This window comes from Cupressus sempervirens, chromosome 9 (genome assembly GCF_028749045.1).
Source record: "Cupressus sempervirens isolate cs-2001-9-10 chromosome 9, ASM2874904v1, whole genome shotgun sequence".
NCBI classification, from domain to species: Eukaryota; Viridiplantae; Streptophyta; class Pinopsida; order Cupressales; family Cupressaceae; genus Cupressus; species Cupressus sempervirens.
In genome coordinates this window covers 758327647-758352874 of record NC_143126.1, presented here as the reverse complement: position 1 = coordinate 758352874, position 25228 = coordinate 758327647, and the positions used below count along the sequence as shown (strand labels likewise).

The following is a 25228-nucleotide window of genomic DNA, read 5'->3' as shown; positions in this document are numbered from 1 at the left end:
AAAATGATATTTAGGAAATAAACCTAGGAAGTGAAAATTCTCCCAAAAAGGTTTATATATGGAGGAAGTTGTCATCCAAGATTAGGGCTGACCTAATTCCTCTGTTAAGAAAATATAGAAATGTCTTTGCTTGGAGTTATGATGAACTTAAAGCTTATAGGGAAGACTTTTTTCAACATGAAATACCCTTAAAACATGATGCAAAACCTTTTAGATAGAGACAATGCCTGATAAATCCAAACCTAGCCCCAAAAATGAAAGATGAACTCATTAAGTTAAGAGATGTCAGAATCATTAAACCTATTAGGCACTCTACATGGGTTTCAAATTTAGTCCCAGTAAGGAAAAAGAATGGTGATATTTGACTCTGTATAGATTTCATAAATTTGAACATATCCTTTTTAAAAGATAACTATGCATTACCTAATATGGAGATCTTACTACAAAAGGTAACTGGTAATGAATTATTATCAACGATGGATAGATTCTCGGGTTATAATCAAGTTAAAGTTAAAGAGTCTGAACAATATAAGACTACTTTCATGACCCCTTCAGGTACTTACATTTATGCTAGGATGCCTTTTGGGCTAACAAATGTAGGAGCCACTTTTCAAAGAGCGATGGATGTCGCTTTTGATGGACTAATTGATTTCATTATGGTGGTTTATCAGGATGACCTTACTACTTATTTGAAAAGAGTGGAAGGTCATTGTAAGCATTCAGAGAAGATTTTCATAAGGGCCCTTGAATTTAGAATTTCTTTAAACCCTAACAAATGTCATTATTGAGTCACAAAGGGGAAGTTATTAGGTCATATTGTCTCTAAGGAAGGGGTAAGAATTGATCCAAAAATGGTAACAGCCACCGACAAAATTCAAATACCTAAAGAAACCAAGATAATCCAATCATTCTTTAGGAAAATTAACTTTGTAAGAATATTTGTTTCTAATTTTGTTGAGATCATTAATCCTATTGCTAAGATTCTTAAAAAGGGAGCAGAGATCATTTTGTATAATGAAGCTGTAGGAGCATTCACTAAAATAAAGAAAGCTATAAAAAGAAGCTCTAGTCTTGAAATCTCCTAATTTTAAAAAGCCTTTTCCAATATTCTCATTTGCTTCTTATCATACTATAGTCGTTGTCATGTTATAAAAGAATGATGAGGGACATGAGCAACCAATCACAATTTTTAGCAAAACTTTACAAGCTGCTAAACTTAATTATGATATCAATGAAAAATAAACTTATGCTCTTGTTAAGGTAGTTAAATCTTTTTATCTAGTCAAAGTTGAAGTCATTGCTTATGTGCCAAATGCTACTATTAAAGATATATTTAGACAATTTGAAACTACTAGAAGATGATGCCATTGGATAAATCAAATCCAAGAATTTAATATAGATATAAAACATCACAAAATTAGTTAGAGGATAGGGACTAGCTAAACTCATGGTAGAATCAAATTTGGAGGCTGTGCAGCTAAATTAGATTAATGATGATCATGTACTAAAGTTAGTATTGAAAGGTGCCCTTGGTATACGAATATATTTTATTATTTATAACAAACAAAGTGTAGAGATGATTTGAATGATAATAAAAAAAGGACTATCAAATTATAGTCTATGAAGTATGTTCCAATTCAAGGAGATTTACATTAGAAAAATCAGAATAGAATTTTACTATTTTGTTTGGATTTTGCCTAGTTAGTAGTTAGTCTCAAAGAGATGCATGAAGGAGTCTATGGAGGTCAATTTTCAGCTAGGACCACAACACATAAGATATTGTGAGTAGGTTATTACTAGCCTCAACTTTTTAAAGATTGTCATGGTTATGTTTGAAGGTGTGAGGCTTCTCAAAAATTCTTTGGTAAGTTGAAATATGATGGTGCCCTTCCCTCAAGAACATTACAAGCTGAAGAGCCCTTCCAAATGTGGGGAATCAATTTTATAGGAGAAATTAGTGAGAACTCAAGTAGTGGACATAATTGGATTTTAGTGGCTACTGATTACTTTACCAAGTGGGTAGAAGCTATACCCACTCAAAAATCTACAAGTAAAGTGGTAATTAAGTTTCTTATTGAAAACATCTTAATTAGATTTGAAGTTCCTCAAAAGATTATAGTAGATAATAGTATGTGTTTTAGATATAATGAGTTTGCTAAATTTTGTAGAAAATATGGCATTATAGTATCATACTCATCTCCATATCATCCCCAAGGAAATAGACAAGCAGAGTCTAGAAACAAAAACATCTTGAATATTATTAGAATAGAGTTGGACAACAACAAGCACACTTGGGATTCAAAGGTAAATCTAGCATTATGGGTGGACAGAATCACAGTAAAAAAGTCAACCAAATTTTCTCCTTTCAACTTAGTTTATGATAAAGAAGCAAAGCTTCCCTTGAATAATTTATTGCCTATTTATAAATATGTTACTGATGAACAATTAGAAGATATCAATTTCATGGATAATAGATTAAATGCACTAATTGAGATAGAGGAGGTAAGAAGGTTAGGGCAAGAAAAAAACATAAAGAAGTGGCAACGGGTTAAATTTCTTCATGACAAGAAATCTTCAAATCGATCTTTTAAGATAGGTGATTGGGTCTTGAAATGGAATGCCAAAGATCAAGACAAAGGAAAACATGGTAAGTTTGAGGCCTTATGGTTAGGACCATTTATCATCTTTGCAAAGGCTAGGGAACAATCTTATTTTTTGTTGGATACAAATGGTCACATGTAGGATTTTCCATTCCATGGATAATACCTTAAGTCATTCTTTCAATAAGGGGAGTACTATTTCTTGTTTTTGTTTTATTGTATTTTTATTATGTTTTTATATGTATTATTTCATGATTTGATTAATCCTTATGTGTTGGAAAGTTTGTTCCTCTAGAGATAGCTGGATTCTCGCTATGCTCATAGGGAGCATATGTCCTCAAAGAGAGCCACTGATGGGGCCTAAATTTTTGGTCTCCATTTTTTTTATTGTGAGGAGTGAGAAAATGTGGAATGGTAAAATATGTTAGTAAAAAAAATTTGGACCTCTAAATAAGTTCAAAGCCATTAACAAGTTATACTATAGAAGTAAGGGAATGTTGTTTTGGCACATCAATGAAGAGCAGATGATGTCACTAATCTTCAAACATATGGATAGTTATAAAAACTCATGCAACCTATCACACCCACTATCTCCTACCAAAAAAAATTAATTAATAAATCACAAGATTTAGATTCAATGCTATTAGATCTTTAATAGATATTTTGATAACATGATTTTGAGGATTGGGTAATTGTCTCTAAATGAAATAAAATAAAAAGTATATATCCAAAAAAATTTCTCATTTAGCAAAAGCTTAACTAATAATACCATAAATAATAATAGTTTTTAGAAAAGATTTACAATTTCCTAAATAACAATACCATCATTTCTATAATTTTTATCACAACTTCTTGTCCCATACACGAGTTTAGATCTATTAACAAAGACTTTTAAGATCTAATTTCCATTCATATTTATTTACAAGATTTCAACAATAGTCACCAAAACCATTCACACCATTTCCCATTTCCATCCTATCATAATGGCATCATGAGGCCTCTTGTGTCCTAGCCATACCCCTGGGCAAGAGAACTCATTTCATCCAAGAGATCATGGATGCAATCCTAAGAGTTCTCTCTCTAAAACATTATTAAATAATCCCTCTAAAATTATTTCATCTCAATCAAAAAGAACTACTCTAGATGCATATAAGTTACTTATCTTTTCAAGAGCTCTCCCTTTGGATAGATCTTCATCTTCAACCAAGAGCCATTCGTCCTCTTCCTCCATCTCCTTCTTCTCGCCGACCATCCCCCCAAACAAATGAATCTCTCCCTTCCATGTATTCCTACCTTCTTCTTAAAACCCTCACTATCATTTTCTATCCCCATTATTTTAATGATGGCACAAGGCTCTATGTCCTCCATTGTCTCCCACTCAAATGTCACATCTCCTAAAAAGGGGTGAAGGCATGGATTGTGTCTCCCACTTTTCATTTTTGTCACTCTTAGGAAGTGGTACCTTTGAGGTGTCATAATTAAATATTTAACCATGAGTTGACCTTTAACTAACCCCCAACCCTAGGTAGTATAATTGGGTTAGGTTATTTTAACTCAAAATGCACTCTAGGGTCCATTTTAACCCCTCTAAAGTCCAACTTTAGTTCATATTAGATTTTACAAGAAGTTTTCATTGAGGTAGACTTTGATTTTTGTACAAGAGTTGGCATAGTTTTCTTGAAGGTCTTCATAATCATCTAATTATCATAAGAAATGTTGAGGGTCTTCATAATCATTCATTGCACAAAGTCAAATTTAACATCAGTAACCAAAACATATAAATATAAGACCATAAACATTTATACATATCCCTAAATTAACCATAGATCAACCCATTAGATCACTATCATATTCCAACATCATTTTCTTCAAAATAATTTGTATATGAAATTCATTTACAAATAAGTATCATTCTTTCTACTCTAACTGCTTCTCTAATTACAATCTTTTAAATAATTCATATCATACATATCAAAACACCTTACACACACATTAATCAAGTTCTTACAATTGAGTCTAATTCTAGAATGATATGTGGTATTACATACTCCCCACCTTGTCCTTGACTTCCTCTTAGAAGTCACCAATGTTTATGACATCATTCCCATCTTGAGATTTTTATTCACATCAATGATCTTTTCATTTAAATTGATCAGCAATTTCTTACACATTTATAAATTCACCATGCATAAGTACTTACTCTCACTAATTATAGGATTCAACTCATAACACCTATTAGAATAAAATAATGAGTATCACCAATATTCACTATTTTATCTACAATCTAATCATTTTTGTACTTTATTTTGAGCTAGCTGATACAAAATTCAATTCAACAAAATAATCACATAACATGGAAATATTTATAGAAAATCCTATAGAGATTCTTCCTAATCATGTTATTGCATAAGTCATGTAATGTTTTCTAATGACAAAACAAATATGATTACTTCTAAACCAAAAAAAATATATTGAAATCAGATTAATGGTCTTTTCAAGTTCTTACTTAGATGGGACCTTACATTTTCCCCTCCACTATTCTTTGACTTCCTCATGGAAGTTAGCAATGTTTTATGTATTTTTCTTTATCTATCAAATCCTACTTATGTAAGTGATCTTTCCAAAATTTATCAATTTATAATTATATGAGCATACATAAAACATGATTTATTAAACAAAATTGAAACACTCATCTTAGTTCATAATTTTGTCAAAATTACATATTAAATCCATTAAATAAAGAGAAGTATAAAATATTTATTTATTTACTGCATTAATAATTTCTTCTTGTAATCATAAAACAACTCACCTTATCCACATGTAAAATTTCACTACTAATTTACTGAACCCAACAATATAATTGCACCAACACATATACTTTCATTCATTGAGACTTCTACCACATAATTTTGACAAGTAATTATTTCTTTATCTATAACAATACTAGATATGTACCCTATACACTCATACACAAGCCACATGAATGGGATAAATACATCACAAGGTTTAGGAATGGTTATAGAGGTAAAATTTTAATCTCATCTTGGTCTTAAGTCCATTGTACCATATAACTATTTGAAATCCATATACATAACCATAGTCCATAATCCATAGTCCAAAATCAATAATCTATGATCCAAGCCTCACTTGGTGGTTTGATGGTAAATAGACCCATCACACAAAGAGGTCATCCATATGAAACCACATGTCATATCCTTTGTTCATGTAAGGTGGTTAGCCTCTAAGGAATATACACCACACACATAGGAAGGTAGTGGATAATAGCTCCATAACAGCCTCAGATACCCCCATCCTTAGGGGTTCCCTATATCTGCTTCCTCACATACACTCATCAAGTTTTTCTCCACCATCCTTGATGAGGAAACACATTACAACACAAGAAAAAAATTCAAAAACACCAAAGAAACTAGTCTAGCCACATAAATTTTTCAATAAAATAAATTAAATCATATATTTCAACAATAATAAAATAAGAAAATTTACATGTATTGCAACAATAAGCTAAGTGAAAAATGAAGATCAAGGTTGTGGCTAAACTACCAAAGACAAAGTAAATAAAATTGTTGGTCTACACAATAAAATAAATCATAAGGTGCACATTACATCACTGTGTGACTATATCTAGCCACCTTACAAGGAAGGAGGGAACAATGTCTGGCTAGTGCAGTAGCCTTTCATGTGGGCACTCTAGGTGCACTAACCACATGGCATAGAGTGTTCACATTGGCAACACCTTACATTGAGTAGTATAGACTAAGTACATTGACTCACCTAGCATGACTATACACCAAATGGAGAAATCAAACTCTAGTCATATGTCACATGGTAGTGTTCCTCATGGAGAAGACACATGCAAGACACACTTCATATAGTAATCTCATGTAAGCAACACCGTAGCCATAGGTATACATGGCTACTATCCACCCATATGAACTTTCACATACACATGACCAAGCATCCATGGGTGCCTCTCCCCAAGAATGCAAGCATCACCCATATGCTCTACATCAAGTAGGAAACTAAAACATACAAAAAAATAGCACCTTCACGTGACTATGTATGTGGCATCGTGCTATCAAGCTTGGCTCACTACAATTAGAAACACGACATCATCACCCCATATTAGGTTAAACAATTAGTAGGGTGTGGCATCATACCCATTGCATCATGTCAAAACATGTGCAGGAATGGTATCTATCACAACATGGGAAAACCTCCTTCCACATGTTGGATCTCATAGGGAAATATACACAATTTGTCTAAGAAGTCTCATTCTGAGAACTGGTATTTTGTTAAAAATTGTGGGAATCAGTAATAATATTGTTATTTTTAAACTTCCTTTCTGGTGGTACTTATTAGGGTTACATACAAGCAAGCAATGCATACAAGGTATGACTTCCACATACTTATGTAAATGCATAATTTAGAAGAAAATTTATTTCTAATTCACATGGCCATAAATGATAAATTTTGGTTTTAGAAAACACTTAACACAAAAGGTGGTACTGGTGAAAGCACATGGATGAGGGAACACAAGATGACATGATTCATAGCTTCACATGGATTACTAACATCTATTTAAAGAAAAAAACTGACATCTTTTATTGCTTCATTGATGTAGGAGCATCCTGGGTTGCCTTGTTATCCTGCTCATTTTTGTTCATTCTGCAAGTTGGTACCTAGAAAATCCTTCATGTTCCTAGAAATTCCTTCATGTGCTGAGTTACTATAGCAATTTATTCATATGTCAAGTTACCTAGTGTATGCCAAGTGACTCTTCATGTGTCAAGTTACCCAGTGTATGCCGAGTGTCAGCATTTGGACATGATTTCTAGGAGCCAACTTGTGGGATTTATTTCTATCATGAAATTTATGTAAAATCTTTTCTTGGGATGTGTCCAGACCATTGTTAGGTCAGCCTTCCTCTTATGTAATGTTCTAGAATAATCTGTAAGCCATTTCGGCAAGTATATATAGAGTGTTTAGGCTTAGAGTTAGGCAAATTTTGAGAGTAGATTGTAGAGTAGAATTGGAAAGAACAAATTTGTTGTTGGATCTTGGAATGTGAATGTATTTGTATTTGGCTATAACCTAGAAGGCCTTATAGCTGGGCATGTATGAAGATATTTTGATGAATCAATAAAATTACTTCACTCTTCTTCCTCCTTTGGTTGTTGTTCCTTGTGTTTGCTTTTATTGTGTTAACCCTTGTAGAGTGGTTTGGATATCTAGGTGAGCCTTTGGCCCTAGTTATTCATGCCTTGCATATTTTGGTTGGTATCAAATCTTGAGGTTCATCTTTGTGGATATTGGATTGTGTAGAACATTGATTCAGATTTGGTTGTAGGGTTGTAGATCTGCAGATTTGACCTATAACTTGTAGAGGGTTACAATCTTGCAGAAACCTAATTTGTAAAGATGTCATGGTAGAGGAAATAATTTTGATAGTGCTATATTGGATCAATTAAGACAAATTGTAGCTAGATTAGATGATGTGGAGACAAACTAGAAGAGAGAAGCATATCTTGAGGATATAAGTGATGATGAAGTAGCAGCACCAAACCATAATCCAGAACCTAAAGAAGATTAAGATGAGGAAAGATTATTAAGAGTGTTGTCTAGGGAAAATTAAAATCCTACTGTAGAAGTTGTTCCTTATGATGGAAAATTGGACACCAATGTTGTGTTGATTGGATATCAAATATGGAGAAGTTCTTTGAGTATGAAAACACTCCTGATAATAGAAAGGTGAAGATTACAATCACTAGGTTGAAAGGTAATGCATCACTATGGTGGGAGCACTTGCAAACTAATAGACAAAGGAGAGGAAAGGAGAAGATTAGAACTTGGCCAAAGATGGTGAACAAGGTAAAGAACAAATTCCTCCTTATTGATTACCAAGTTAGCTTGTTGAGAAAGATGCAAAATTTGAAACAAAAGAACATGATTGTGAAAGAGTATACTAAGGAATTCTATAGATTGGACATCAAATCTAGATATGTGGATGATGATGTTGAGAAAATTGCAAGGTACATTAATGGATTGAGATTTGGAATACAAGATGACATAAGTTTTGTGAAGTTGGAAAGTGTAGAAGAAGCATATCAATATGCCTTGAAAGCTGAGGAGATCTTGACAAAGAAGCATGAATAAAGACAAAGAGTTAGAGGTGGTAGATTCTAGAAAGGTAGAGGTAGATCTTATGGTGAAGGTGGTAGATCTAACAATTTTATGTAGGATAAAGGAAAATTTGAATGAAAGAATGATGAAAAAGGCAAGAACAAATGGAAAAGTAGTAATTCTTACCGAGGAGGCACTAATTCTTACCAAGGAAGAGGTAATTCTTATTCTAGACGTGGATTTCATGGTAATTGTTTCAGATGTGGTAAAGAGGGACATAGATCTTTTGGATGTTGATCCTCTAAAAGTGGGCAAGGTAACAAAAATGTTGTGATTCAAGGAGATGATGAGCATTCACCAAGTGGACCTGAGGCTAGAGAAAATTTAATGGTGAGAAGAACCTTAAGTAATAAGGGAAGTGATGAGGACCCTATTTTAAGGAGAACTCTTTTCAAGACAAGATGTAAGATGGTTGGAAAATGCTGCAAAGTGATTATTGATAGTGGAAGTTCTAAAAATTTGGCATCAAAATATTTGGTTATAAAGTTGAAATTGCAAAGGCTGAAGCATCCTAAACCTTATCATGTTTCATGGATCAAAGATGAGCATAAGATATTGGTAAGTGAGAAATGCCTTGTGAAGTTTAAAATTGGAAATTACTTTGATGAAGTTTAGTGTGATATTATGCCCATGGAGTGTTGTCATATTTTGTTGGGTAGGCCTTGTAAATATGATAGATATGTTGTACATGATGGGAGATTGAATCAATATACTCTTTAGGTAAATGGGAATACACAAACATTGCTGCTTTTAATTAAAAGTCCAGATGAGCTTAATTGTATTGCTGTAAAATTTTGCATGGTTAATGGGAAACACTTTGAAAAGGAAATGAAAAGGAATAAAGTTTCTTTTTCCATAGTTCCTAGAGGATCAAGTGTTGGTAGTAATGATCGACCTACAAAAGCTAGTAATGACTAAGTGACAATATATAGTGATAGCCAAGTACTAGTAGAAATTATAGAATTATTGAATGAGTATAAAGACATTATTGTTGATGATATGCCTAATGATTTACCTCCAATAAGAAGTATAAGTCATTATATGGATCTGATTCCTAGAGCTAGTTTTCCAAACAAAACACCATATAGATTGACACCTAAAAAGAATGAAAAACTTAATAGACAAGTTTATGAGTTGTTGCAAAAAGGTTTGATCAAAAAAAACTTGAGTCCATGTGTTGTACCTATTGTATTAGCACCTAAAAAGAATAGAGAATGGAGAATGTGTACTAATTCCACAGCCATTAACAAGATAACAATGAAATATAGGTCTCCTATGCTGAGGATGGATGACATAATGGATTGTTTGAGTGGAGAAAAATATTTTACCAAGATTGATTTGAAGAGTGGCTATCATCATATCAGAATCAGAGAAGGTGATGAATGGAAGATTACTTTCAAGACAAAAGATGGTTTTTATGAATGGTTGGTTATGCCTTTTGGTTTGACTGATGCACCTAGTACTTTCATGAAGTTGATGAATGAAGTTTTGTAAAGATTTTTGGGTAAGCTTGTGATTTTTTATTTGGATGATATTCTAATATTTAGTAAGACTAAGGAAGAACATATTAGCATATTAGAAAAGTATTACAAAGGTAGAAAGAAGAAAAGATTATGATTAATCTGAAAAAGCATTATTTTATGCAAGAGGAGATTGTGTATTTGGGATTTCTAATTTTAGCTAATGGATTGAAGATAGATCCTGAGAAGTTTAAAGTAATTTTGAAATGGCCTACACCTGAGAATGTGGGTGAGGTAAGATCATTTCATGGTTTGGCTAGTTTTTATAGAAGTTTTATAAAGAATTTTAGTGCTATTTGTAATGCTATGACTAAGACAATGAGGGGAGATAAAAAGGAATTCAAGTGGACACATGGAGCTGATAAGAGTTTTCAGACTTTGAAAAAAAAGGTTGTTGAATTACCTATATTGGCTTTGCCTAATTTCAACAAAGTATTTCAAGTTGAATGTGATGCAAGTGGTAATGCAATAGGAGTTGTATTAAGTCAAGAAGGTAAACTTGTTGCTTTCTTTAGTGAAAAGTTGAATGATGCTAAAAGAAAGTATTTTGTGTATGATCAAGAGTTTTATGCTATTGTCCAAGCATTGAAGAAGTGGAGAAATTATTTGATTCCTAAGGAGTTTGTGTTGTATACTGATAATAAAGCTTTACAATACTTGGGAAGTCAACATAAATTAAATTAGAGACATATGAAGTGGGTTGAGTACTTGCAAAGTTTCACATTTGTTATTAAGCATAAGAGTGGAGTTACTAACATAGTTGTTGATGCATTGAGTAGAAGACATTCTTTGTTGACTAAAATGAAGGTTGAAGTTCTTGGTTTTGATGAAATGAAAGACTCGTATGATGCTAATCTTGATTTTTCTATGGTGTGGAGAGAGTGCAGATCACAAAATTTGGCAGATCACATAAGTATGATGAGTATTTCATTCAAGAAGGTATGTTGTTCAAAGGCATTTAGTTGTGTATTCCTAGAAGTTCTATGAGATTGAATCTAATTAAGGAAAAGCATAGTGGTGGATTAGCTAGACATTTTGGAATTGATAATACATTGAGTTTGTTAAAAGACAAGTATTATTGGCCACAAATGTGTAAGGATGTTTAGAAATTTGTAAAGAGTTGTGGAGTTTGTCAAATTGCAAAAGGAGTGAGTCAAAATACTGGTTTGTATACACCTATTACTATTCCTGAGAAACCTTGGAGTGACATCAGTATGTATTTTGTTCTTGGATTACCCAAGAAAGTGAAGGGGTACGATTCCATATTTGTTGTAGTGGACAAATTTTCCAAGATGGCTCATTTCATACCATTCAAGAAGACATTAGATGCTGAGCATGTTGCTAAACTTTTCTTTAAAGAGATTGTGAGATTGCATGGATTACCAAGAAGCATTATTTCTAATAGAGATAGTAAGTTTGTTGGTTATTTTTGAAAGACTTTGTGGAAGAAGATGGGTACTAATTTGAAGTACCCATCTTCAATTTAATTGTTGGTCATATTTTTCTTGCTTAGGTTTCTATATAAGAATATATAATCAAATTTAATGGGTTGTACTATTTTTTAGTTGTTAGGACTTCCAATTACATATACTATATCTAATTGTGATAATTTGGTATTGACCTTCCTTATTATCCATGTAAGTAGTCAAGCTTGGTATTTAAAGGTAAGTCTTTCCATAACAATCATTGCATTTTTTGGAGTCTTAAAATCATCATAATTTTCCAAAAAATTATACACTTATTTTTTCTTCTATATTTCTCCACATTATATTACTTTTTCAATATAGTTGAGCACTAATATTCTTATAGAACTAAATTTTTTTTGCAATCCATAAAGTCATTTTTTTTTTGCTTCTTGATTTAAACTTCCATGAGAATTGAGATCAAGTTCTCTTGAAGATAGGTTGACTAATTCTATTCTTCTATTTGAATTTTTTCATATAGAACCTCAAATATTGATTCAATCTGTAGTTTGTCCACATTACGTTACTTTTCCAATGTAGTTGAACACTAATATTCTATTTATCCATGTACAATTTCTATTCAATATTTTGTTATCTGTCAAACTCTAGGTATTCACAAGCTTTGCAAAATCTACATGGAATTTGTTGATGATTGATGTTGATCATCCAATTTTTGCATGCCCATCATTCCTTACATTGCCCATAAAATATTTTTCGCTGAAGTATAGTTTAGAAGCTCTGCATTTCCTCCTCCTCTACCAAAAAATAATTAATGATAACACATTTCAATTAATGCATAATAAGTTTCTTTTCTATTCTAGAAGCTATTCCTTTGAATGATTCAAGCCAAATGTAGTTTTTAATCAACCTAGAATAAAAACTAATGCATATCAAAACAATTCAACAATTAAAAATAGTGGACTTTGTCATTGTTTAAATCCTTGAAACATCAATCTCTTTTACTTTTTCATGTCTGATAATAGGAATGTTCAGATTGTAATGTCAACTACACACAAACATATGTGTGTGTGTGCGCGCATGCACGCATGCACGTGCACACATGCGTATGAAGCTCTCACAAAATATGTGCCAAGAATTGGATTAGGCAGAGCTAGTACCAAGTAAAATTGGTTTGAATTCTCTATCTATTGTAAGAATATTGTCCTACAATTACCAACCAACTATAAATTCCATTTGGTCATAGGTTTCAATATTATCACATGTAAAAATTAGAGTGAAAACATATAAAATATTTGTGAAAGTAAGCCACTTGTTACATTTGTCCAATACAGAGGTTCCTCAATAGTCTATGCTCTATCATGCAAATGGCTCATCTTAGTCCCTCTTCAGGCTGGCATTGCATACAAATATTAACAAGGAAATCATATTCAATGGTAAGCTCATATATATTGGAAATGCAGTTGGTTGTAAGATATTTAAGGCAAACTGGTAATGTGTTTGAAATGCAGTTGGTTGTAAGATAATTAAGTCAAATTGGTAATGTCTTTGCTTTATCAATAATTTTAACAAAGGAAAATCAGAGTTGAATATTTTAAGCCCATTTAAAATCCCTTAACTTCAATAATCAAACACTATCGCTAAAAATGAAGAAGACAATAAGCAATCAATACCCACAAGAATACTTAGGACTAACTAAAAGCTTTAATTATTAGTTTCTAATCAATAAATAAGATTTATATTAGAATCGCCATTTTGAAACAATCTTTACAATATTAAATTATGATTTTGACTGAGCCCCATAGTGTCTACATTTACCCTATATAAATGGCCATTGGATAAACTCTTCACCTGATAGTATCTCTATAATCTATAAGAATATCGACTCCTAAATTTTGAAAATTCTTTACAAGAGTTTCTTGTAAATTCTCCTAATGCAAGATAATTGTTTTTGTTACATGAGGGTAAAAATCACATCCCATTTTCATTCATTTACACTACACAAATCTTTTTTGACCTCCACTAAAGTCAACTCCTCACTACACAAAGAGTACTTTTTGCTAAACTCATGGCCTACTTTAGAAAAATGAAGCTTAAGTTTATTAAAAGAAAGATCCCAATATAAGAGTTATAGATAGCTTGAAAACATATAATAATTAGACCAAAAAAATTTGAATCTCTTTAAAATATAGAACAGGCACTATAAAAGTCAAGTAAAAATTTCTAGCATGGAGGGCATATTAAATAATAGAATGTTTACCTATTTAGATGTTATCATAGATGCCAATGTGATTATCTTTTTAGCTAGTAGTCGTTCCTTTGTACTCTCCATGATCAAAAGTCTCACATTTTAGTTTTCCATATTCAACTATCCTAGAGCCAGTGTTGTCATATCTAAAACTATAATTACACTAAGCCAGTTTCAAGAAAATCACAACCATTATTTTGAATTTTCTATTCAAATGAAGAAATCATGACTATAAATAACTACATATAGCTTTGAATATTAGATTTCAAGTTTGGGAGATTAAAATCCTTGTTATTCTTGTCTTACTATATATATTACATATATTTTGTATACACAAAATCCTATGGCATGTGATTTATGTCTTATACTTAGGTTGGATACTTGCATGTACTAATGCATTGAAGATTGAAATTACAGGTAAAAATTAGCTTGCTTCAACATAAAGAAAATAGTAGTGTGTAGATATGATAGTGCTTTAATCTAGTTGTTTTAAAACAATATATTTTGATTTTCTAATAATGCACATGCTCTAGAGTCTAGACCATGCCATCTGAGGACCTAGGGTCCCAAATATCCAAAGGCATATATCTTAGCCCCAAGTCTCATCAGTTAAAAGTCAAAAATTTGAGTCAACAATAGAGTAGGTATCATGAGGTATAAAGACTCAAGGGACATTTGATGACTGATGACCAAAAAAACCCTAGGTTAAGAATATGACAAAGTTGGTCTTACTATTGTCTAATCTTTGTATGAAAAGTGCATGTGGTGATCTAAATTCTTTATAATGGTTCTTTTAGGGTTTTTTAATTAGTTTTCACACTTCTAGAGGGATCAATCCACTTGCAGGCTAGGGATATGTATTTTTTGAAGGTGATGGACAATCTTATGAAAAAAAAAGAGTAATGACAAGTTGGTTTCTAAGAAGGAATAATCTTTTTTTCACTTTGTCCTCAACTAGACATAAGAAGGAATTCCTAAAGATAATATTTAACAAAATTTAATGCCAATTGAAAGAAATAAAAATAAACAAACTACTTCAGTATCTAATTTACTACTAGCCCCGAAAGTTGTCACTAGAGAAAAAGACTAACCTATTGCACATATAATATCCATTAAGATAATGAAGATATCAAAACTTGATTCTATTAGGATAAAACTCTTAAAGCTCACTGAAGATGATTTTGTGAAATGGTAACATTTTCTAAACACATCTGCTTGATCTTAGCTGAAAATTTATCTTCATAAAATTTCCTTCTTTCTTGGTAATTTTTCTTTGAGCATAGGTCAAGTATTGAACCTAATTTCTTTGACACAATATGTAACAACTAAATCTTAGTACATATATAGTCACATTCATATGGAGGCAAAATCTATTTTTTTGGTTATTTTAAATGTAAGCAACAATCTTTAATCTCCCTTATGAGCCAACACATTATTCTAGACTAATAAGGTGTAAGGCCCACATTAGTACCCTATTATAGATCTTGGTGAAATGAATATGATTAGGAGTTAATTAGGTTATGATTGATATTTTTGTTACTAATAATGATTTATAAGATCCTATTAGAGACTAAAGAAAATTTTGGTTATTATAAGTGTAATACCATTCAATAACATTAGGTTGAATAGATAAGATCACATGAAAATGGCACTCAATATGTTCTAGCTAGAAACTTGGTCAAGGAATTGAAGGTATGATCTATAAGAAAATTAGGAAAGATGAACTAACATTCAATCTCGTAAGAGATAACAATGAGTATAGATCAAATGATAACAAAACATAATGGTTGCACTTGTAGATTGGTTTTCAAATATGATGACATAATTTGGAAACATTCAATGGCATGAGAAATTAACCCTAGAGGCACACACACCTCGTAACAAGATAAAAAGGATATTGTTAGAAATATTACTTTGGTCATTTGATTTGAAAGGATACTAATCAACAAGTTTGCACAATAGTGATTTTCACTTATGACATATATACTAAGATCTATTTTACATGTTTTTAATAATTTAATAGATATGAATTCGGTATTTCTTTCCTATGATAGACAAGGATTGTGATGGTATTTAGAATAGAAATTATGTTATGATTAGAAATATTAATGTTATACATATCTTGATATTTCAATGTTTTGAATTTTTTATGGAAATGATTAGATGAAAGTTAATTGAATATTTTAATGCAATTAAGTGATATTGGATTATTCTGCACTTATTTGTAGGTATTTCTATATTATTTCATTGCGCTACTGATATTAAGTTGAGTGTGTAGGAAAGTTGAACCATGGATATTATTTGGGGAAACAAGGTTCAAACCTATGTGAACATGGTAAAGCCAAGGTGAATCTTTGGAAGATTCAAAACCTCTTTGTATTGTGTTAATTTTGTAATGTGATTGTGCATGGGTGTTATAAGTTCAAAGATCATGATTAATTAGTGACATGTCATCATGATGTGTAAGGTATTTAATGTGTGTGTGTGTGTGTGTGTGTGTGTGTGTGTGTGTGTGTGTAAATGACATGTCATATAGGATTTTTAGGCATGAAGTCACTTAACCTAAACTTAATCCCATTATGGAATTAAATTAACCCACCTAGGAGAGTGTTAGGATGAATCACCTTAATGATGGAATTCAACTTTAATTTGATAGGAACTTTGGAGAGCCTAAAAGTGGTTCCCAAGTGTTATTTTGGTGAAAATAAGTCACCCACATTGTAGTAGTTTAGGTTGGGGGTCTAAATATAATCCTAAGTTGGCCTAGGGGAATTAGGAGACCCTCTAAACTAGTCATTTTCAAGCCAATTCGAAAATCAGAGTCTCACATGACTTCTTCCCCCATCCCACCACTTGGTTAAGTTCCTATTGGTAGAAAAGTAGAAGGGTGTAAGAGGGGTAGGTTGGGATGGAAGTGGAGGTATTTTAGGGAGCTTGTGCCAAACTTAGTGGTTGTTTACCCACTCTCTAATTGTAGAGACAGATAGGGTTTTGGAAGAAGAAGCTTGGAAGCCAAAGAAGGAAATATCTTCATCACCATTTCATAACCATAGCTTGGAAGGAGGTTAGTGTTTCATGCAATGCTTTCTTTCATTTCATGAAAGTTGAAGATGGAAATTGAAGGAGTGTTTCTTGTAGGATCTATGTTTCTGTATATGGTGCATGTTGTAAATGTTTGTGTATGTGAGTGAGCATGTTGAATCTATTTGCATTTGGTTTTGTTTTTTCTTGGATTGTGGTTGTGGATTGAATGTTGTGTTGGGTGTGAAGGCTTCACTCACCCTTAGGAGGGAAGAGAAGCCTTGGGGTGAAGGGGTTAGTTAGGCCTTACATTGTAGTTGAGAAATCCTTCTCTCGGAGAGGGGATAGTTTTCATGGAGTATGGGCTCCATTGAAGCCATATGCCTTTCTATCATTCTATGGGAGGTATAAGTGAGGGTAAGTGAAGAGGAGTAATATTTGATAGCCTTGTTGTGGCATGTTATTGGAAGCCTTATTGGAATATTGCAATTGCAAGATTTTTTGTTTCACAAGGATATGGCATTCTCCTCCTTGAAGAGCCCACCTTCACCCAATGTTTATGATTCCAACCGTGAATCATTATGCAAGCCTTGGTTGGGGATTGTAAATGTGTTGTTAAATTGTGGTATTAATGTTGGTTCTTATTATTTTTATGTTGTTTGAATGTATCCCAGTTGAGCCTTGTTTCGTCTAGTGCAGGGATGGTCTCCTTGAGGCCTAGGTTGGGAGGTGAGCTTCCATGGTTTTATAATTTTGACCTTTGTAGGTTTTGATGCACTTGGGTATTTGGAATACATGAATTTTTTCATTGCATAAGAGGAGGAAATACTATTGTAGTTGGTTTGATGATGGAGCAACAAGCTTCATCTTGTTATGAGTTTCTATTTGTGATTGACAAGTTCTAATATTGCTCCTATTCTTTTGTCACTAGAAGGATTGTGCATCATCTTGTGTAGAGATCTTTACATTATGTAATGTTGAAAGGAAGAGATACCACCTTATGTTCAATTGTGAGAAATTTGTCAAGATGTTAATTCTTCTATGTTCATTCCATGGTGATGTAAAGAGGGATATCCTCATTATTGTATATAGTTGAAAATGTATAAAGAAGGATCAAGAAAATTTACTCATAGAGTTTCCTTGTTAGGAAACATTTGTTGGGAGTTTTCACATTTTTTAATTTGATGTAAAATAGAGAATCATGTAAAAAAATCACTACTTTGTACAATCCAATTAGTGTGAATATTTAGTAGGGGTTATACTTTTGATATAGTTGATTTAGTTTAGAGCATGAATGGTTAAAATTTGTAATTATACATGTTTTGTATTCAATTTTAATGGGAGAAAGATATGCTAATTGGTAGATTATTACATGTGCATGAATATTAGATCATTTAGGTTCTTGAATTTAATAGTTCTTAGGATAAATCACACCATCACATCACCAACTAAAATACACCTTAACTCTATAGTAGGATTTAAGAAAAATTGTTAGAAAGATACATATTCCAAAACATAAAAACAACTCCTGCAGGTGTAAAATTGGTCCTCTGGAAAATGTATGGAAGGAAAATAATTCCTTCCCTAGATTATAAACCAATATTTAACTCAAGGGAATGTACTAGAAATTTTTTGTTTTAAATATTAATAAAATAATACATGGAGAAAGACTTAAACTATAAAAATGGCCTAGTCCCTAATTTTATCCATGAGAAAAGACCCTCTTAGGTCATGTAATCATTTAGGAAACAATATAAAAGTATTAAAAAAAAAAAAAGATTATGTTTTTTTTAAACAAAGGCTAGGTACCTATGTCACGCGCACTTGATAACTAGGATGTACCCTAAGACATCCCCACCAATCATGAATTAAGTTGCAAATGAACACAAAAAAAAAAGTATAAATTCAAATACCACCTAGCAAAACTTGGCACTATTACTAAGGGAGGGAACAATCTAACATTAAGTCAAACCCCCACTTCCCAAGCTTTGCCACCTCAGGCCAAGGAAAGCATGCCCTTCTAGGGCTCTAGGTGCTAACCATGTTGAAGAGCAGATTGCAAAAAAAAAAAACTAAACTTGAAAAGTGGAGAAGTCAAGGCAATCAATGCTATGCAAACACACAAGAAAAAATATAGTATGGGGAAGAGGGAGGAAGGGGTCCCACCTTCCCATCTCCCCCTCTCATGCCTTCCAAGCTCTTAAGCATTGATCAACCTGACATAAGTTAGGAAATAATCTCCCCATCTCACCTTAAAAAGGTTTCCCACCATAAGAAAAGACCTAGGTCAGCTAGGAGAAGTGGGGCCCATATCTTGGGGGATAAACACACATGGAGGTATGTTTAAGTTTTTTTAAGGGGTCATGTCAAGGGTTATGCACTTAATAAAGGAATTTTAAGCAAAGGCCAAGATATGTGTTTTTTTCATTGTATGCTAAAGGGTACAGGCTAAGGGAGTTTAGGTTAGTAATGCTAGTGGATTTTTAAGAATTTAAGTATTAAATTAATGTGAGATGTCTACGGTAATAAGGTAATTTGGGTTATAGTTGTTGGCAAGTATAATTTAATTGATAGTCATGTAATCCAATTTTATAATTAGTGGGTCACCTTGTGATTAGGGAATAATGGATTATTCCTTTAGATGTTAATCTCTAATTAACAAAATTAAATTATTAGTAATAAATTAGTAAGTAAGAAGTATTAATTAGATAGTAAATAAATCATTAGTAATAACTTAGTAAGAAAAAGGCACTAATAAGATAGTGAAAAGAAAAGAGAAAAATATTGAAAATTTGAGTAGCAAATAATGGATTAGGTATACATAATCAAATAGATTGATAATGCATATAGAGAAGCATCATTCAATTTGTAATAGAGGAATAACTAAGGAAATAAATTAGAACTATTGTTGTGAGTACCAAAATTGTTGGTGATAATGATAACTTGTAAATAGTGTAAATCAAGAGTTAATGAGAATTCAAAAAAGAGATTTGAAGCTGTTATGAACTAAGGATTTATATAAGTTATACCTTTAATAATATGAAGTAATAGTGGTGAACTAGTAAGGGTTGATAAGGACCCGACAAGTAGTTGATAGACGAGTATCATGAGTAATCTTAGGAATTAGCAATAAATTGTAGAATGAAATTGATTGAAAGCTAGTTAATATTAATAATCCTAGAAGAAGATAGTTAGAATATAAGTAAATCATGATACATGTATTAAGTCTATATATGAGTGGTCCCTAGTCATTATTATCTAGAAATCACTTAAGCTCTTCATATTGATATGTGAATGCAAGGAGATTCCTATGTATCAACATAATGTTGTATTTCATCTAAGGTAAATATGAATATGTCTAGGGGGTCATGTTCACACCTATACAATTAGAAATTACATTGATAAATACTCTATTTAGGATTTAAATACATATCTAGATATAATCATTTTTTAGTTAGAGATCCTCAATCATCTACAATGTTCCACAACTAGAATTATGATGTACAATCTTAAGTAGGTTAGGGGTAAGAACTTTAGTTTGTGAAGCAATAGAAATAGATGATAATCTTACCATTACCTAGCTGACCTTATCCTCTCTAGAAATAGGATTGAAGGTACCATATGAAACTTACCCCATTGCCATGATCATATTCAATGTAAGAATTAGATTATTTAGTGATGTATTGACAAGTTCCTTGCCATCTTGATTGATATATATGATGATTGTGATTCTTGGAAGGCAGAGAATCAATGATCAACGAGTCTTTGAAACTCAAAATCTATACTCTTAGTCATATCAGTCATACTTATAAGAAAACCTTAACCTAATGCTAGTATGAACTCCTTATCTGATTATCATTGTTATTGGAAAATATTTGATGTATAATTTAAATGTTGTTAGAAAAAAAATGTAGTTGTGTTTTTCCCTATAAGTTTTCTCATGACATAAGGAAATAAAAGAATTATTTTATGTTTTCTAACTCATCAAATACTTCATGTCTTTAATTACTTTAATATACCCTTTTCTTCTGATGCCTACAAAGAAGTGTCCTTGTACAGTATCAAATGACACAAATTTTAATAATGGAATTTGAGGTTTTGGGTCACTGGAATATTTGGTTATTTTCAAGAGGATTTGAAAGCATCCATAATGGGATTGATGGTTATAAAATTGATTTGTATAAACCATTTAGTTGAGGTAAGTAAAACATGGGTTCCTATAATATTGTTTTGATTAATATTTATCAGAGCTTGTTGTCACCTCTAATAACTCAAGGGATACTTTTGTTTCCATCCATTCTATTATGCAACCTTTTGTGCTTAATAATATTTTTTTTCATAAACACACACATATTTAAGCTAATTGTATAACCCTTTTCAATGATGTTGTCCTTCCATTTCTTAAGCAATCCCTTACTTTCTTATGAAAAGATAATCAAATAGTATTAGGTCAATAAGAGTTTGAGAGTCAAATGAAGAGAGCTCTATAGAACCTTCACCTCTTGCAACAATAGATAATGCATGTCATTTATTTTCATTCTTGGTCTTCTAAGCCTCTTTATATAACAACTAAGAATTTTCAAAAATTCTGATTGGAAATTCAGGTCCATGCCTATAAATAATCAGACATCTTCTTGTCTTTGTGTTCTCTTACTCCCTAGGGACACTTGGGGTAATCAAAGGATCCCTTTTAATTAAGTCTTGACTAAAATATTTGAGAGGTAAAAGGGAAATTTTTGGCCTCACTTCCCATAGTTTTGTGGACTTACATTAGATTAATTGAGGGATGAAGGCCAACTAGACTCCCCACCATTCAACATAGCATTCTCCACATTGACTCTTCACTGAATGTGACCTTTAATGGTCTTGATTTATGTTCTAACTCTATAATTTGTTTCATATCCTATTTATGTCTTTGTAGCAGAAGGGAATATTTATTAAAACTGGGAAGTGGAAGTTAAAACCATAAAAACCCTTTAGGTTGGAATCCTAGTTAGATTTATTTGTAATATTTTTATCCTTGGTAAAGAACCTACTACATCATATTCTCAGTGAAAGAAAGTTAAGGAAAATTGTGATTTTTCTTTTCATAAATACCAAATTTATGGTGGTTGATTTATTTTTTTCGTTTTATGAGTAACAACTGGGTCTTCTTTCAAATGCCTGCTATATGTTGTTTGATTTTGAGGCCCTTGTGATTAGACTATATGCATCATATATTTCTTGGCTTCCTGTAAATAATAAGTTTAATTGTGGGTATGTGAGATTCAAGATTTTGTTTGGGTATGTGAATGCTATGTTTTTGGTACTTGTTGGCTCGCTTATTATGCTAGAGTCTCTAGAAAGGATCTTGGATCCACAAGAAATTTCTATAGAAAGCTTGTAGCTTGTTTCTATTGGAGGGCTTTTGGTAATTATTGTGGGGTTGGTGTTTTTTCATGAGGAGCACAATCATGCCCATGGAGGTGGTAGCTATTCTCATTCTAATGGAACTCACTCTCATGCCCATTCACATGAAACCAAAGATCATGATCACCACCACACCTACACAATTAAGATTGTTCCCTATAGCTTGGAGGTTTGGAGGAAAAGCATTGTGTCAGTCTTGTGAAAAATGGATTAAGTTCCTCAAATAATTTGCATGAAGATCATGACATCCAAAAAGTATGCCAAATTAACATGCAAGAGGACCATCCCAAATCTCATATACATATAAGCCACAATCACAATGAGGAGGAGAATCACCATCAAAGTTTTCAAGGTGGAAATTGTAAAGGGCATGGTCATATTAGCCAGACTAAATAGATCACCTATGAGTAGCAACAACTAGTAGTATCATCACACAAATATGATGGTCACAACAACCTTAGTCATTAGATTTAAAGTGACAATGATCATTTGGATAGAAAAAAACACTTAATTTTGGGTAAGCAAGTAAAAGATGTGTGCTTAGCTCACCATGATGAACAACATCACAATTGCAAACACTATCATGATCATGTGCCTGCTCACTCTCATTCTCCATCACATTTGGGGCATAGCCTTTCTCACTTAGAGCATAGTGATTCACATAGAAATTCACACTTAAAGCATGACCATTCACATGACAAAAATGATCATGATCATGTCCATGCTCACTCTTATTCTCCTTCACATTTGGGTCATTGTCATTCTCACTTGAAGAATGACCATTCACATAGCAATTTTGACTTGGAGCATAGCCATTCGCATGGGAATTCTCATTTGGAGCATAGTTGTTCACACAATAATTCTCATTTGGAGAATAGCTATTCATGTAGAAATTCACATTTGGAGCATATTCATTCTCATTTGAAGCCTAGCTAGTTGTATAGTGACTCACATTTGGAGCATAGTGATCTACATGGTGATTCCCACTTGAAACATAGTCATTTGGTAGGAAATCATTCATCCAAAGAACATTGTCTCATTGATCATAATATGGAAGGAATTTTCTTGCATGTACTTGTTGATACCTTGGGAAGTGTGGGAGTAGTAGCTTCTACTCTTGTGATAAAATATAAAGGCTGGCTTATAGTAGTTCAAACCTATTTGATATTCATATCCATTTTGATTATTTCATCTATCATTCCTCTACTTAGGAATGCTATTGAAATATTGTTATAGAGAGCACCTAGAGTCCATGAGCATGACATAAAGAAGGCCTTTAAATGTATACAGAGAATACAAGGTATGCATGAATTTCAAAATATGCATGTTTGGAGCTTCACGAACAAGGAAGTTGTAGGGACTCTTTGTGTTCACATTTTTACTAGAAGTGATATATCTTCAATTGGGACTCAAGTATCCAAACTTCTACATGATGCTAGAATCAAGGATTTGACACTACAAATGAAATATGCAATAAATTCATAGACAATTGATTTGAGCACAACTCACTATAGCTTATCTTATTTGATTTGATTCCTAGCATCTTCAGATCCATATTTAGAAACATGTAAACTAGCTAGGCAATCTCACCTTTAGGTGTTTTGGAAGAAGTTTGGATTATGGTTTCTATCATAAATAGGTGGCAGAGTTTCACCAATGGCTAGAACATAGCTGATTAGCCATTGGAAAATTATTGATTGCTAAGGGTTATCTTTGATTAATTTTTCTTAAAGTTTTAGGATACATATGCCTTCCAAGTACCATTGAAGAGAAACTTCTTATTGCGCCAAATATTGTGATGTTTTGTCATACAACACAGCCGTAAAAAAATTGTATTGATACATAGGTTTTTTCTTGATTAGATGATTGATAAAATTGAATGAGCTTCTATGTTTTGTTAAATATCATTATTTTATAAACCATATAGTTCTTGTCTAGGATTTAAAATAATAATAATTTTTTTTATCAAGATTTTTGGAAATATTCAAGACTATGCTAAGTTACTGAGAGGGGAGGGGTGAATTAGTAACTTCTAAAAATTTAACAATTTTAATTCTTAATCCAATAATCTAATTAGCACTTAATTCATCACATTTTATCTAATTACATGCATGAGAAAATGAAAACATTTAAGCATCCATAACACTTTGACAAAGATTTGGTGATCTAGAAACCTTCCAAATAGAAAGTAAAACTAGGGTGGGGATGATACCCACAAAATTTAGTACTGTAGCATAAAGCTGGCTTGTTAAGGCTTATATTGACCACTTCTAATGATCTTCCCTACTAGGAGCAATTAGGACTACTCATTCCACCTTGTGAGAGGATTTACAAACATAAAATGAAGTATGCACTCAGTAAATAGATTTATGAAAGACTGTTAGGTCTACCTTGTTAAAGGATTTTGACTAGTTCACATGTTGAGATGAAGCAGTAGTAGATCCCTAATTTTCAATTGGATTTGTTGAAAGATATTCCTTTGTGTATTGATCACCTTTCTATGATAGATATGTCTCTACTACTCCTTATGTTGTTATGGCCTTATAATTCACTCTTTTTCTACTGCATTCACAACTTGAACTTTTTGCATCCACATTCACATTACATCCATACATACATTAGAAATGATACAATGCATTACATATATATAAATCTAATTATACAAATTACAAAGTTAGCCATGATACAAGTTAACACAAATATTACAAACTCAGATCACATGAAGACACTCTGGTTCTGAAGACTGACTCGGTGAGGTTCTGATACTCATCATCCACTGTCAATGCTTGACATCATCATGCACTTGGT

The 25228-nt window shown here is 32.3% G+C and overlaps 1 pseudogene; it reads left to right on the top strand.

Moving 5' to 3' along the window:
• The first annotated feature begins 620 nt into the window (after positions 1 to 620).
• LOC149540891 (uncharacterized) lies at positions 621 to 23905 on the top strand (annotated as a pseudogene).
• Positions 23906 to 25228: the final 1323 nt, after the last annotated feature.